This window comes from Vitis riparia, chromosome 10, assembly GCF_004353265.1.
Source record: "Vitis riparia cultivar Riparia Gloire de Montpellier isolate 1030 chromosome 10, EGFV_Vit.rip_1.0, whole genome shotgun sequence".
NCBI classification, from domain to species: domain Eukaryota; kingdom Viridiplantae; phylum Streptophyta; class Magnoliopsida; order Vitales; family Vitaceae; genus Vitis; species Vitis riparia.
This window is the reverse complement of record NC_048440.1, coordinates 3,346,350-3,364,433: the sequence shown is the minus strand read 5'-3', so window position 1 is coordinate 3,364,433 and position 18,084 is coordinate 3,346,350. Positions and strand designations below refer to the sequence as shown.

At 34.4% G+C, this 18,084-nt stretch overlaps 1 pseudogene; it reads left to right on the top strand.

Annotated features, from left to right (window-relative positions):
• Nucleotides 1-263: 263 nt before the first annotated feature.
• LOC117923907 lies at nt 264-16,557 on the top strand (annotated as a pseudogene).
• The last annotated feature ends 1,527 nt before the right edge of the window (nt 16,558-18,084 follow it).

Here is an 18,084-nt window from a genome sequence, read left to right as displayed (position 1 = left end):
TTATGCTTCAACTTAATGCAAAGAAGACTTGTTTCCCAACAAATTAATGTCCAATGGAGAGTTGGGAGAAGACTTGTTTGACTTGCTTGAGATGCTGTGTGGGTGAAAGAAGAGAGTTGTTGGATCAACACCAACACCACTTCTATAAAACCATCAACTGGGGCATATATAGCAATATTAATCGAAACTAAGAAAAAATGGAGTGGTGTTTCATTAATCCATGTAGGGCGTTGGTGGTTTCAGTGGTATTATTATCATATAACATGCTGTTGATCTCATCACCTCCTGCTGCTGCTACTACAACTGACGCACAGGCCGAGGCTCTCCGCAACTCCACTTGGTGGTACATGGAAAACACTACTTCTCATCATTGCATATGGGACGGCATCACCTGCAACAGGGAGGGACATGTTATTCAGATTACCTATTCATATTACTATAAGCTTAGCCAGTTGAAGTTTTCTTCATTTCCCATCCTCCTCCATCTCAACCTTAGCCATTCTTCCATCTATGGTCGCATCCCAGATGAGATAGGTACGCTTACAAAACTCACTTACCTCCGTATCTCTGATTGTCGACTTGATGGTGAGCTACCTGTTTCACTGGGCAACCTCACTCTATTAGAGGAATTGGATTTGAGTTATAACTATGACCTCTCTGGTGCCATCCCTTTCTCTTTTGGATATTTGAAGAAACTTATTCATTTGGATTTGAGTCATAATTTTCTCTCTAGTGTCGTCTCTTCCTCTTTTGGAAATTTAACCAATGTCAAATATTTAAACCTAAGTGTCAATGAAATCAATGGTTCTATTCCTTACCAAATTGGGAATTTGAAGAATCTGATTCATTTGGATTTGGGTTATAACTCTCTTTCCAGTGTCATTCCTTCCTCTTTTGGAAGTTTAACCAACCTGGAATACTTGTACCTGAATTTCAATCGAATCAACGGTTCCATCCCTTTCAAAATTGGGAATTTAAAAAATTTGGTTCAATTGTCCTTGAGTCATAATGCCCTTATTGGTGCTATTCCTTCATCTTTGGGTCATCTTACAAATCTAACTTATTTCCATCTCATCAACAATCAAATACAAGGTCCCATCTCTCCTGAATTTGGAATCTGAAGAATCTAATCCATCTCAGATTGGATCTTAACAATTTTACTGGAGTTATTCCTTCATCTATGGGTTATCTCATTCATTTAAATGAGCTTAACATTAGTAGAAATCGAATCAGTGGTTGCATCCCTTTTAAGATAGGAAATTTGAATAATCTGACTAGCCTTGACCTTAGTGATAACTTGATCCATGGAAAGATACCTTCCCAACTCCATAACTTGAAGATCTTAGTAAACTTGAATCTTTCCCACAATAAACCTTCAGGTTGCATTCCTACTCTTCCTATATATGACCACATAAGGTCATCAGTTGATTTATCACACAACGATTTAGAGGGTCATATACCCTTTGGATTACAGTCTAAATTCTCTAGGGGCGCATTTGACAACAACAAAGGTTTATGTGGCGAAATCAAAGGTTGGCCGTATTGCAAAAGAGGACATAAAATTGTACTTATCATTGTTATTGCCATATCTACCGTCTTGTTTCTTTCTTTTGCGGTGTTTGGGTTTCTCTTGCTTTTGCAAAAGACGAAACACGGTCAAACCAAGACAACATCGACAAAAAATGGAGATATATTTTCAATATGGAATTATCTCATTCATTTGTAAAATTTCTTATGAAGACATCATTGAAACAACAGAGGATTTTGATATCAAATACTGCATAGGCATCGGAGGCTATGGCAGCGTTTACAAGGCTCAATTGCCTATAGGCAATGTGGTAGCCCTGAAAAAGCTTCATGGATGGGAGAGAGGAAGCTTATTCTGTGTATTGAACAATGAAGTTTTCAAAATGAGGTGCAAATATTGTCAAAAATACTACATCGGAATATTTTCAAACTTCATGGCTATTGTCTACATAAAAGATGTATGTTTTTTATTTATAAGTACATGGAAAGAGGAAGCTTATTCTGTGTATTGAACAATGAAGTTGAAGATTTGGAATTGGATTGGATTAAAAGGGTGAATGTGGTTAAAAGCATAGTCCATGCCTTATGCTACATGCATTATGACTGTACTCCGCCCATTGTTCATAGGGACATATCAAGTAGCAATATTCTTTTGGACTATAAATTGGATGCTTTTTTATCAGATTTTGGTACTGCTAGACTACTGCATCCTGATTCATCCAATCAAACCCTTCTTGCCGACACTTATGGTTACATAGCACCAGGTAAGTATACACCATTTTTTCCTAACCTTTTTCTAAATTTTACTCTTCCGATATATCTTTTGAATTTCTTGTTGTTTTTTGTTTTAATAAGTTTGGTATCTTTGAGATTTGATATATTTAATACCTTTATACCTCTCATTATATAATTCATATAAGTCAGATTATATTGGATGAAGGGAAAGGAAATATTGTTGCCAACAAAATAAAACTTTTTCTACTATTACTACTTAATTATTTCCAACTTATGAAGAGCTCAAAAGTAAATAAATTCTTCTAATTTTTTATTAAATTATTTTTCTTTATATTTTTTTTATACAAATTAGATAATACACTCTCAACTATGTAAGTATTATTTGCTTTAGGTCTAATAGACCCTCATGATTATAAAACATATTTACAAAATTAAGAGGATCTCATACATGTATAACGACATAAACTAGAATTCTCTATTTTCTTTCATTTTCCTTCATTTTCTCATTAGCCAAACATGTCTTGTGAGACCAAAATCTCCAAGCATGAGTGGTTAAATCTTGTTTTTCTCGTAGAAATAAGGATCTAGAGGCAAGATCTATGGTAAATTAGATAAATGAGCTTTAATTGCAAAGGTAATTTGATCCAATTGATTGATTAATTGAATTTGAGGATTTTTCTCTTCAAATTGTCTTGGATAACTACTACAATGCAAAGTAGGTAGATTCATTAAATTCTTAAAACTAGATTCAATGAGATTAAATAGTTGCATTATGTGAATCATTGGAAGATAACTTAAGATGAATTGAATATATGATTTGAATTGATCTCTTGGATTAAATAACCTAATTTGAAGAGAAATTAGATCTATACCTAAAGCTAAATCAAAAATCGGTTTGGATGAGAATTTAGATTTTTAATCTAACTTGATGAAAATTAGATTTCAACATCTATTCACCTTAAAGATTGTTTTCTAGAAAATCCTATCTCTGAGAGTTTTTTTTCTTATTAATTTCTTTTTATTTTACATTTTATTGTTCCTCTCAATTTGAAATCATTGTTATTTTGAACTTTTATCATGAATTATCAAATCAATTTCACTTGATCACAATCATTTCTTTTCCTCCTATTTAAGCCTTAATTATTAAGAATAATCCATCCCAATGGATGACGCTTAAGACTGCTATACTATCGTAACTTTTGCTAAAAAAACCTTTTTGATTAGGCAAGAGTTACCTTAGCATAGTTGAATTATGTTATAAATTTTGTTTGATCCAATCAACGATGAAAAATCAATCAATCAAAAATGACATTGTTGTCGGGGATGGTGCCAAGGTGATTGAGGCATTTTTATTTTATTTTATGAGGATTAACCCTTGTGATCCACATCATAAGATTGGTGAAGTTCTTTTTACCGATTCTTCACTTTTATCTTAGTTTTCTTTCAAATTTCATTTTTCTTTTTATTTTTCTCTTTTGTTCTTTCTGTTTTGGTTTGGTTTTTCTTTGTTTGTTATGGAAGTGAACCCTTATATGCTCCACTGGGAACGAAATTCTAAGGGAAGGTTGGAAAGAACTAATTCATCTAGTCACGTGCTAAATCTTGGAATTGCTATAAATATAATGAAACCTCAAGGTGAAGATCAACAAAGTCAACATGGTCCTAATGAAGAAATTTTCCATTAGTATTGATCTATGAGGGACCATATGCATCCACCGAGAATGAGTGCACCATCATGCATTGTTCCTCCTAGTGAGCAAATGGTCATCTGTCCTTATTTGGTGTCACTTCTTTCTCAATTTCATGGAATGGAGAATGAGAATCCTTATACTCATATAAAGGATTTTGAAGAAGTATGTCATACTGTTCAAGAAGGAACCGCATCAATTGATCTTATGAGACTTAAATTGTTTCCTTTCACTCTCAAGGACAAGGCAAAAGTGTGGTTGAATTCTTTGAGACCTCGAAGTATCTGCTCATGACCTGAATTACAAGCTAAATTTTTGAAGAAATTTTTTCTAGCTCGTTGTACTAGTAGATTGAAGAGGCAAATTTCCAATTTTGTGGCTATGGAGAATGAAAAATTTTATGCTTGCTGGGAGAGATATATGGAAGCAGTCAATGCTTGTTCTTATCATGGTTTTGACACTTAGATGTTGTCGCTAGCTATGAAACAATTGCTAGAAACCATGTGTGGAGGTGACTTTATGAGAAAAAGTCCTGATGAAGCTTTATAATTTCTAAACTATGTGGTAAAAATATCTAGATCATGGGATGAACCTCATGGAAAAGACTCAAGCAAAGCCAAGCCCCAAAACAATTCTAAAGGAGGAATGTACGCTTTGAATGAGGATGCAGACATGTAAGCAAAAATTGCAGCTCTATCAAGGAGATTGGAAAAACTTGAAGCAAAAGGAGCTCATGAAATCAAAGTGGTTAATAATCTTCCAATGTAAATTGTTCAATGCTCTATATGTCAATCTGGTGAATATCTAGTGAGTGAATGCCCCACCATACCAGTTATTAGAGAAATGTTTACGGAACAAGCTAATGCTGTTGGATTTGTTAAATACTCCAAAAGTTCTCTATTTTCAAATATGTTTAATCCAGGGTGGAAGAATCATCCAAATCTATCTTAGAAGAGTGGACAAGGACAATTCTCTTCTAACATGCAAACTTCTCAACATCAAGTTTCACCTGTAGAACAAGCTATAGTGAATTTGAGTAAAGTGATGGGTGACTTCATCGAAGATCAAAAGAATATCAGTACTCAAGTAAATCAAAGGATAAATCATGTGGAGACATCTTTCAATCAGAAATTTGATAGTTTGGAAACCAATCTCACACAAAAAAATTAATAATATGCATTTTGTTATCTCCAAACTCACAAGCATGCATACGATGAAAGAAAAAAAAAAGAAAATTCCCTTCACAACCCCAACAAAATCCAAGGGGAGTTAATGAAATTGGAGAAAAAAAAGTGAAAATTCTACTAAGGTAGATGAAGTGTAGGCAATCATTACCTTAAGAGATGGTACACAAGTTGATCAACCTATGCCAAAACCAAAAGAAAATAAAGAAGAGGAACAAGAAGAAAATGTGAAAGAACAAGAAAAAGGGAAAGAGGTGAATGAAGATGATAGAACAAAGGAAGATGAGATTGTTAATGAAAAGTTGAAGAAAAAAAACAAGCTCTTATCTCCACCTTTTCCCATGGCTCTTCAATCTCGGAAAGTGATAAATAATGCAACTGAAATTTTTGAAGTTCTCAAGCAAGTCAAATTTAACATACCACTCCTTGACATGATTAGACAAGTTCTAACCTATGCCAATTTTCTTAGGGATTTGTGTACCATAAAGAGAGGGATGCGTTTGAAAAAGAAAGCTTTCTTGACCGAACAAGTTAGTGCAATCATCCAATGCAAGACTCCAATCAAGTATAAGGATTCGGGATGTCCAACTATCTCGGTGAATATTGGCAACACTTTTGTGAAAAGAGCACTTTTAGACTTAGGGGTAAGTGTGAATCTTTTTCCCTACTCGGTATATAAGCAATTGAGGCTTGGAGAACTAAAATCTACTTCCATCACACTTTCATTGGCTGATAAATTGGTTAAGTTTCCAAGAGTAATTATTGAAGATGTGTTGATCCAAATGGATAACTTCTATTATCCAATTGATTTTATGGTGCTTGATAATGAACAAGGAACTAGTGGACTCAACCATGTTCCTATTATACTTGGTCAATCTTTCCTTGCCATAGCAAATGCATTGTTTAATTGTCGAAGTGAAGTGATGCAACTTACCTTTGGTAACATAACAATTGAGTTGAACATTTTTCATTCATATAAGAAACATGGTATCAAAGAGGAGGAGGAACTTATGAAGGCTTATTTGATTGAATTGCCTATGGAAGAGCTAGTGAAAGAAAATGTTGAAGATAATCTTTCAAAACTTGGTGAAGCAATTTCCAATAAACGGATTGAAGTTTAGAGGATCAATGAAGAAATTCAACCTTTGAAGTTAATGAAATGGTCTTTCGGCTTCAAGAAAGTGAAAACAATGAAGCATGGTATGCACAATAATCCAAAGACCATGAAAAAAAAGCTCAAGGAATGGCATGACCAACTTATTCAAAAGAACAAGTTCAAAGAAAGCTATTTCAAGCCACATATTTTTCTGGGAAAGCTTAAGTACCAAGGAGTTGGTTCATTCATTGTTTTCAAGCCATATCCAAATCGAGTATTGATACAAGGGTTAATGGGCTTAGTCATGTGAATGGCTAGCTAGCCCAATGGTTTCTCATTTCTCTACTTTCCTTTGAATTTTAATTTTTTGATTTTTCTTTTAGTTTCCATTAAATAAATCCATCTCAACTCTTTGATTTGTGTTTTAAAGGATATTTCAAAAGGATGGAATGCAAGAAGTAAGGCAAGAGAAAATTCTAATGGCCTATCACCATTTCACACAACCATGTGAAAACAAAGGAAGTCATAGGAAAATAGGGGAGTGTTTGTATCATTGAAAATTCATAAGTTTTTAAGTCTTTGTCTCATTTCACATGATCATATGAAATTTTCACATGACTGTGTGAAACTGATGTGGATGACTGTAGCAATTTTAAGCCTCTAGACCAATTCACATGATTATGTGAATTTTCACATGAATATGCGAAAATTCTACTGAAGGCTATAGTAAGATAGAACTCTCTTGACCAATTCACATGTACATGCAAATTTTCACATGATTGTGCCAAATTCTTTTAAAAGAATAAAGTAGTTACAACACACTTCACATTCTTGTCTAGTTTGCACACTTGTGTGAAACTTTAAAAACTCCATCTGAATCATTAACTCATCATTGAAATCATGTTTTCTTTGGACATTGTCATCATCTATACCTTGATTTTACTCCTCACATTCTATGTCTAGCATAGTTTTTCCTTTTTAGATTTTTTTTTTTCATATTTTCTTCTCTTATATCATTCATATTCGACAATGCTCATGTTTGATCTTATTTTTGTTTTAGCTATTGAAGCTGAAATTCATGAGAGATTGAGGTATCTTCCCTTCCTTTCTTTGTATATTTTCATTACACATTGAGGACAATGTACAAGTTAGGTTGGGAGGAGGGTTAGAAAGGAATAGAAGGAAATATGTTGTTAGTTTTGTTAGTTTTTCTAGAAATTTTTTTTTTCATAAATCACATTTGTGACTTATTTGGTGAAATTTTTTTTGAGATGACCAACATTTGTGATTGATGAATGAGCAAACCTAACTTGAAAAAAGTTGATTTAGAATACTAGCTTATTTGCTTGATCTTAAAAGACTTGTTATGTGAATTAAAGTTGATTTGACTTTGAAGTTTTCATTTTCCATAGGGTCATTTCTATTTGAGTCTTGACATGTACTGTGCACTCTAGACCTTGAATATAAGATGAAAAACTAGTCTAACCTTAATACTTGGTATTAATTATAACATGGATTATTTTTTAATTGAGTTGAGACACCTTAAAAAGAGGCCAATGTGCCTAATTTGAAAAAAAAAAAAAAAAAAGTTGAATAAAAATGTTGAGTTATGCTTATCTTGAAACCCGAGCAAGGCCCAAGGGGTATATAGCCCTAAGGTCTTTGATGCCCAATGCCCTAAGCCATTTTGGTTGGGAACCACCAACCTCAATGCTCGCTACATGGGTGGATAGGTGGAGTATGAGCTCAATTGTAAGTGCTAAGGTATTGGATCCTAATTTGAGGAGTCCGGGTTGAAGTCCGAGGAGTTAGTGGTTGATTAAATAGTCCTATAAACTCAGTGCCCTATGCCTTATGGTTGGGAGTCATTGATGAATCCCCGCTACATGGACCATATACTTGGAAATACCTTTAGCATTGCACTCCTAAAACAAGTCATTTGAAATAATAATAATAATAATAATAAAATAAAGATAGGTGTGTTCTTGACCTATGAGAGAGTGATTTTTGTTGTTTGAGATAAATTGAGCTAGATTGGAGAAAGGATTAGTTTTGAGTACTATATTCAGGGGCTAGCTTAATTACACTCAAGACTATATGGAAAGATTGTTTGGGGAATGAAGATGGATATGTTTTTGATACCTTGATTTGCATGATATTATTTCTATTAAAGATAGTAAATAAGTTGGGATTTTGTTGATACTTATGGATGGTAGGGTGTGCTTATTTATCAACCATTTATGCTATGGAAATTTCAAAGATATTCCCTGAATGATTTGCTCATGTGACTTATGATTTTATTTTTATTTTTTTGGTATTGTTTTTCTTCCTTTTTATCATACCATTGCTAAGGGAGTCTCAAAAAGAGCATACTTTAGATAATAATTCTCATGAGTTTCATATTTTTTTTTAGTAGTAATTATGTTTAAAACACTCAATTAACATGTTGTTGCCCTTGCAAGAGTTACTAACAAGTTTTATGAAGTTTTGGAGTCATTTCAAGGTATGATTTTGATAAAGTGGTGACAAATGAGATGAATCAAATTGAAGAGAACAAATAATGTTGATGATGATCTAAATGCATAATGAAAGAAGTAATGCAATTGGTTTGGATCGGGATTTGAGTTGATTTGGAGGTAGTTGAAGTGGAATCAGAAGAAGGAAATGGAATAAATGACAAAAGAAAGCTTAAAAAATCAAATATTTCCATTCGCATGACTATGAGAAATGGACCAGAAGGTGGAATTGTGTTGCAAACAAAGAAGAATTACCAAGCTGATTTCGCATGATCATGTAAAAATTTCGCACAGTCATGCAAAAATTTCGCACAATCATGTGAAATGGTCTAGAAGGCTACAACTATTGTTGTTGAATTCTTGATTTCACACAACCATGCAAAATTAGTTGAGCTCATGCGAAATGATCATTTTGTTGTTAAACTCTAGATTGCTCGATGAAAAAGCTTTCGGAAGACCTCTTAAATGAAGCCAAGTGTCCATTTGACCTTGGCTTATAAATAGAAACTTAATTTTCTCATGTAAAAAGCTTTTGGGACACTTCTAATTGTAGAATTTTCTAGATTCTCTCTCTTAATAGAATTCTTTATTTTCTTTCATTTTTCTTCATTTTCTCACTAGCTAAATATTCCTTGTGAGACCAAATCTCCAAGCATGAGTGGCTAAATCTCATTTTTCTCAGAGGAATAAGGATCTAAAGGCAAGATCTATGATGAATTAGATAAATGAGCTTTAATTGCAAAGGTAATTTGATCCAATTGATTGATTAATTGAATTTTGGGGATTTTTCTCTTCAAATTGTCTTGGATGACTACTACAATGCAAACTAGATAAATTCATTAAATTCTTAAAGCTAGATTTGATGTGATTGAATAGTTGCATTGTGTGAATCATTAGAAGATAGCTTAAGATGAATTGAATATATGATTTGAATTGATCTCTTAGATTAAATAACCTAATTTGAAGAGAAATTAGATCTAGACCTAAAGCTAAATCAAAAATCGGCTTAGATGAGAATTTAGATTTTCAATCTAACTTGATGAAAAATATATTTCAACATCTATTCACCATAGAGATTGTTTTCTAGAAAATCCTAACTTCGAGATTTTTTTTTCTTATTAATTTCCTTTAATTTTACATTTTATTGTTCCTCTAAATTTGAAATCATTGTTATTTTGAACTATTATCATGAATTGTCAAATCAATTTCACTTTATCACAATCATTTTTTTCCCTCCTATTTAAGCCTTAATTACTAAGAATAATCCTTCCCAGTGGACAACACCTAAGACCACTATACTACTGTAGGTTTTGCTAAAAAACATTTTTGATCGAGTAAGAGTTACCTTAGCATAGTTGAATTAGGTTATAATTTTTTTTTATCCAATAAACAACAAAAAATCAATCGATAAATATATATATATATATATATAGTTCAAATATTAAGGCTTTAAAATTTGCTTGCAATATATGGTTGATTAACTTAAATGAAGCCACATTTAACAATCTCCACTTTGCAAAGATTTGATGCTACCCAAATTTCCTTCAAGGATCTTACAACCAAATACACGTAAGGATACTCATATCCTCTCAATATGGATCAAGTCCAAACAATGATTGAACTTGACCCTAAAAACTATCTTTGTCAACATATGAGTTGGATTATCTATAATAACAATCTTTCGAAGTAAGATATCACCTTCTTCTAGAATCTATCTAATAAAATGAAATCAAGCATCAATAAGCTTTGTTTAAAAGTGATGAATTTGATCCTTTTCCACATATATGACACTTTGACTATCACAATAAATTACAATGTGATTGTGCTTGAGTCCTAAATCCTCAACCAAACCATACAACCAAATAGTTTCCTTGAAAGCTTTTATCACTATCACATATTTTGCCTCTATAGCAAACAAAGCCACAATAGATAGCAAGGTTGATCTCCAACAAATAGGTTTACCTACAAGTGTAAATTCATAACCTATAGTAGACCTACACTTATCAAGTTTACTTCTATAGTTTGAATCCATAAAACCCATAGCTTGTGTTGAACTTCCTTATTGAAATACTATTCCAAGATCAATTATGCTTAGAATATGTCTTGAAATTTATTTTACTATTTGCTAATGTCATTCCCTTGGATTATGCATATACCTACTAACCATAATGACAACATGTGGAATATCAGGTCTACTGCAAACAATGGTATACATCACACTTCGAATGACACTAGCATATGAAACATTATGCATATATACACTACTTCTTCATCTAAGGTAGGAGACATCTCTACATTGAGTTTCATATGAAGGGTCAAAGGAGAATATACATATCATCTTCTATCACTTATCATCTTTATTCCAATAATTTTTAGTGCCTCTATAAGATCCTTAGTTTCAATTCAGTTCTCAATTGATATTTTAACCTTTGAATTAATGTTAGAGGCTTACAAGCAATCAACATATCATCAACATATATTAGCAAAGAAATAAAATTTTCATGAGATAATTTACTAAAATAGACATAATGATCAAGTTTACTTCTAATGTAATTCTTCCTACCATAAATTGATCAAATGTCTTGTACCATTTTCATGGGGATTGCTTCAAATGATATAATGATTTATTCAATTTACAAACAAATTGTTATTTTTTTGGTTCTTTATAAACCCTTCCAATTGAGACATAAATGTCTCTTTATCTAAATCACCATGGAAAAAAGTAGTTTTAACATCTAATTAAGACAACTCCATATCATATTGAGCAATAAGAGCTAACAATAATCTAATAGAAGAATGATTAATAACAAGATAGAACACTTCACTATAGTCAATATCTTTTTGTCATGCATACTCTTTTGCAACCAATCTAACCTTGAAACTTATACCACATTTCCCTATTGAGTTCTCTTTCTTTGCTTACCTATTTACATCCAACAACTTTCTTCTTGGGAGAAAGTAGAACTAATTTCCTTATCTTATTTTTGTGGAAAGAGTTCATTTCTTCCATATTTCTAATTTCCAATATTCACTTTGAGGACTTTGAATTGCATCCATATAAGTGTATGGAATATCTTCAATAGCAATATGTAATGCATATGCAATCAATTCAACATATAGCGCAGGTGATCATACCTCTTTATATGGTCTACTTACTACAATTGACTTAAAATATTCATTAGACCTTGGAGAATGAGACTTTGATTCACCTACTATGACATCTAAACCCATACCTGAATGATCTAAAGGAAACATCTTTGTAGTTTCAACTAACATCCAAACTTTATCTTCTATGAAACTCTTTTTGAAAGGCATTCCTTCTTAGAACTTTGCACTCCAACTTGTTTTAATATAACATTTTCACTCAACACAACATTCATGCCCACAATGATTTTCTTTTGCAAAGAATACCATAAATAATAGCCTTTAATGCCACTACTAAAACCGAAGAAAATTATTTTCTTAGATCTAGGCTCTAAATTATTCTTTAAGACATGGTAGTAAGAAGGACAATTAAATATATGTAATGAATCATAATCAGAGGCTGGAGTACCATACCATATCTCCATGGCAGTCTTGATCTCAAGTGTTATAGAAGGTAATCTATCAATAAGATGACATGCGTATGTTATAAGTTCAACCTAAAACTCTTTTCCTAAATCTACTCTTAGATAACATGCACCTCAACTTCTCTAACAATTTGTGATTCGTCCTCTCTACCACCCATTTTCTTGTAGAATATTCATGATTAGAAAGTGCCGCACAATCCCCTATTTTTCACAAATTTACATAAATGATTTAACTTACATTCCTCATCATTGTTTAAACTATGCTTCTTAATTTTTTTCTAATTTTATTTTCAACTTTTTTCTCTTGAGGAACACATTAAGAACATCACTTTTGTGTCTTATTAAATACATCCACTCATATCTTGAGTAATCATCAACAAATGTCACAAACCAATACTAACCTCATAAAGAAGTTGTTTATGTAGGTCCCCAAACCAATAAGGTATAAGTCAAAGGAAAATATGAATCATCAAAATTTTCAACACATGAAGCATTAACTTTTTTATTGTTCTCCTCCTATGGAGTTTTGGACAATCTTTCTTCTAAGGTCCTTTATGATGACAAAATGAACGTCATCTATTATAGGATAGCTTCTTGATTTTAAACAAAATTTTCTTCTTTTTCCAAATTTCTTTTATTCGGATCTACCCCTTACACTTAATACTTTTAAAAAAAGTTCTTGTAAGTGTATTTAAGACATCTTTGAAGTTAATATTCTCTATCCTAAAAGCAAGGTTGTAGTCTGTTGGGAACCCTGGATTACTCCATTCCCATGCCCTAGATCTCGTAGGGTACATGCATCTATCCCTAAGGCTCTCTAGATCTAACACAGAGGAAAATAATGGCTTCAAAACCATTTTAGAATAAAAATCTAGAGATTTGAAACTCATACATGTGATTTGGATGTTCCCATATCAAAATCCATCCATTGAAGAAAATTCCTAGAAAAACTAGAGAGTCTCTCTCCTCATGCTGCTACCCACGTGTGTGTCCCTCGCGGCCTGTGCACATCCCATGCATTGCTCATGCATGCAGCCTATGCACGTCTCATGCTCTTCTTATGCATGTGACCTGTGCACTTCTCGTGTTGTAGTCCTTCATCCAAGGACATCTCGTACACCCAAGATTTTTTGCCTGATGACTCGAATCATGATCTTAGCCCTCCAAACTGTGGGCTTTGAAGGGGAGAGGTTATGACTCTCTCTCTTTGGAGGTGGAAGACAACTCTCACCAAAAAGTTATTAAGAAACCCTAACCCATAAAAGGGTATTTATAGGGTTGCCTATTGGGATTAAGTGACTTGAGCCCATCAAGGCTTAGGTCACTTAATTTAACTTAAAACAAGTCCTAATTGATTAATTAACTACATAAGGTCATATAATTAATAAATTAGTCCAATCCAAATACCATGTTCATTATCCCTTATGCAACCTTACGTAATTACCAAAACGCCCTTATGCACAAGAATGAACCTATAACTATCTCAACCCTCATAAACTGTGTCATCATAGGCTCAAAGCAAGGACTACTGAGACCTATAGGAGTACCGGCTCCCCCAAAATCTAATTATGAAGTTGATTTAAGGTTCCACTAAGGAGAATCAAATGCACTCCAGTATTCTATGTAAATAACAATGAGACAAAGTTCGGGTCCGTGACTTATTATCCACTGCATGCAAACTCTTCATGAACTAGTGTTCATAATCTAACAAGGTAGTGCTATTACTTATCAAGATCATATCTCAAATCCTTGAGTTATAGATCTCACTTATTATGTGATCAATTGACATACTCTAGCTCCAAGGAGCATATGTGTAGACCCTCAATTTTGTCCCTTTAGCACATGTCTTTAAAATTCGTTTTCAATGCTCCACAATAGCTCCTTGGTGGCCCATGGCTACTCATACCACTTACCTTTTTCTGAGTCACCTCGGAGATTTTGGTTGAGGGATTATTTGATCCCTTATTGTGACCCTTGGCAGCCCTAACTTAGACTTAGGTTTTTCTTGTTTTTTTTTTTAGGATAGCTTTTAGATACACTTGGCCCATTAGGCACCACCCTAGGCCCACTTAGTCTCATCATAGGCTGTTTAGGCACACTTGGCCCATTTGGACATTTTTAGTGTGACTTGTATGACTTGCATGGCTCCATGGCTTTTGGGCTCGGCTTTTGTTTATTGGTTTATTTTTATTTTATTTTATTTTATTTTTTAGTTTTAGTTTTATGATTATCATTCACTTTTTATTGGTTATTTTCCTCTTTATATTATCTTCCTTAACTTATTTATTTATTTATTATTTATTTATTTTTTTACCATTTCCTAATTTATTTACTTACTTATCTATTCATTCAATTATTTAACTTCAAAAATTCCACGTTTTTTTTGCAAGGAAACTTACTATTGGAGTTTAAGGAATGTGGGACTCTCCTTGGAAGGTTTTGGAAAGGAATTTGAAATTGGGAATATTGCTTTTGAATTGGAAGATTTAAAAAAGGATAAGGAGAAAAGAAGATAGAAAATAGGAGATTTCGCCTTTTTTTAGGGAGATTTAGGTTTTAGGGAAAGGCGGATATTTATATGTGAGGGAAGAAGAGAAGGAGAGGAGATTCTTAGATCGTCAGAGAGGAAAAAGGAGAAAAAAGGAGTGGAACAAGCGTAAGGCAACACGTATTGGAGTTTTGGTAGGGAGAAGAAGGAAGATAGCAGGAAAGGAGATTTTTTTTTAAGAAAACTTTCAGCACGCATTGGAGGATCGTCTTGAAGAGAGGCATAGAAGAGAGGGACAGCACGCATTGGAGGATCGTCTTGAATAGAGGCATAGAAGAGAGGGACAGCACACATTGGAGGATCGTCTTGAATAGAGGCATAGAAGAGAGGGACTTGGAGCACGCATTGAGAACGGAGTGGAATTGGAAAAGAGAAGCAATCTTTGCTTCTTTAAGAGAAGTTCTAAGATGGAAGAAACTTCATGCGAACTTTATTGATTTCTGCTTCTTATTTATGCTTACTGATATGGTTTCATTCCTCGTTATTCTTTTTCTTTTTTTTATTATTATTTTTTATCATATGAACTCAGTGAGACTCTGTTTTATGGAATATTATTTGATGATATTGGTTGCCCTGTTTCTCTTTTACTCCTCCCACTAATCCAAGCCCATGGATTAACATTTGAAATGGGGACATGTTTATTGACATCCTCTGCTTATTCCTTCTCCGGTTTACTATGTGTCTATCCATGTCCTCTGTTCCCCTTTCCATACTGCATTCTAGTCCTTGTCTATATATTTGGGTGTGTATCTGAGACCGATAGAAATGCTGATATGAAAGAAGTGTGTGGCAAATGTGGTGTACTCGGTGTATTCTTGCTAGACTATGGAGAATGAAGGGTAGTGATGGAGATACATATAGTGTGAATTTGGTTGAATAGCAGAAGCAGGTTGCAGGAAAGCGACCTAAGAGTTGTCTTTTGTTTAGCAATAAATGTTGTTTCTATGGATCAATGTTTTTTTTGTGGTTCAAGTTGAGACCTGCCATGCGAGAGGAACAGATATGTCGATAGTGAAGAAATATTCTGAGATAACGCTGATGTGGTTTTGAGTCTGGTGGCAATATACGACATGTTGCTTTCGATGGTAAGTGGTCTGAAGGGTCTGGCTCTATTGGTTTTGTATTGGATGTGACTGACAACCTACACTATTTGTATCGGATGACCGTTTCCCATGCAAACTCTCTCCATGCCCCTACTCTAGCCTCCATATATTACAAGTCCAGAACCACTGCCAATGGTCTGCTGCTATTGCACTCGATTTGATCTCAAGTTACTCGAATGTAGTTTATCCTAAAAAGACAGAATACCACTAGACCTCTGGAGGTTGCATGTGGCAATAGAAGATGCCCTTGTCAAAGGAGCTTGTAGAGTAAGTTCGGGTTTCTCATGCCAAGATCTTCTTACAAGGTTTGAAGTTGTGAATGAATGTAACTTAAGTCGCAGAAATAGCTATATTTATCCAGGTTTTGGACTAAAAGGCACTTTTGTCATTGTTAAACTTGAAGACGATGACTCAATCTTTGCCTTACCAGCTGGTGAAGTGCTTGATCTCTCATCCATGATGTTCAGTGACTCTGCTTCTGTAGACCTTATCTATGAATTACTAGTGTCAAGTTCAGAAGCAGCAGACGATAACGCCAAGAGAATAGACCAAGCAAAGAGCCACCTGCCAGGCCAAGAAGGATTGAACTAGAAATTCCATCTCAAGAACCTTCAAACAATCACTTCAGAAAGGACAATAAAGCAGACACTGAAATCCATAAAAGCTTTTATAAAGTTGCACTTCCTATTGATGATTTGGTAGACTGGATTGTTGAGGTCCTCAATTCTTTTAAGACTTGGTGCAGTGATGTGCATGGGAGTTTTGACTGAGCAGCTTATGATTCAGTCAGCGTTAGAGAAGAAGCCTTCCATTTTTTTCTATGACTGGGATTTCAATGCAAATACCGTATCACCAGCCACAAGTTTTTGTATAACTTAGTGGTCCAAACCCACAACTACAGTCTCAAGGCATGATAGCCACTTCATTGCAAATGCCTATGCCAATGCCATTATAGATAGGGAATGCTTCCCAAGTGCAGCAGCAGGTATTTGTTCCAGGTCTACAGCCCCATCCCTTGCAACCTCAGGTTATGATTCATCAGGGCCAGGGTTTGAACAATAGGATCACTTCAGATGACATCGCTTATGAGTGACTTGGTTCAGTTCACTGGAGGCTTTCTCAAGAGATCATTGGTGGGCTGTTATGTCGTCAGAGCCAAGGCTTTCAAGGTATCCATTATCAAACTCGCCCTCAATAGCTGGACCGCGGTTAGAAGAACATCACTGGCATAAACTGCAATAACACGACGGATGGCAAGGATAGCAACATTGACTGTGCACCACTCATGTCATCACCTATGTCTACCATCACATGGCCTTTCTACTTCAAGCTCTGCACCATAAGAAGACTGAAAACTAGGAGTGATCTAGCCATTATCTGGGTCATGTCAAACTTCTCCGCTAATTGATGGACTGGACAACTAGAAGCTCAATCTCGTCACAAGGAAGCCATGCTCTAGCCTTCCAGCAGCTTGCCCTTCCTGCTTACTTATTGCATCTATCTCAGATTCGCTCAAATTTCCTTTGATCTGAGTTTCAATTGCATTCATCCTGATCCAAATCAAGTTTCCCTTCATTGAGTCTGGTGCCTATTCGGTTCCTATTTTTGAAGAGATTGCAGTTTACTGATTGAATTTCTCATAAATCAGCAGCATGGTACAGGAGGGTTGTGTAATTGACATAGGCATGCATATTCCTCTAGTAGATACTATGCTTGCACTTTAAGGATGCCCAGTTTCTAAGGATATATTCAGAGCCCTCTCCTACTCCTCTCTTACTGGAAGAAGATCTGGAGTAGATCAAAGTCCTTGAGAACGAGTAAAAGATAGAGGCTCCTTAGAGTTGATCGACGAACTCATCGACACCATGTTCAGACCAAAGATACAGTCTAGGGATACAGTTTTCAGGCGCCAGCTATTCAAGTCAATGGCAATAAAGATTCGCTGGAATGGTCCCTGAATTTGTAAAGCTTGGTGCCTGCTTCTTATTTTCTAGTATCTCATGTTCACAAAATAATAGAACACTCTGACTACACTTAAAGGGACATCCTCAAGGTTCAGAATGTATGCAAATCCAATAACAAAAGAGGAAACACGCCATGTTCTGTAGAGTATAGACG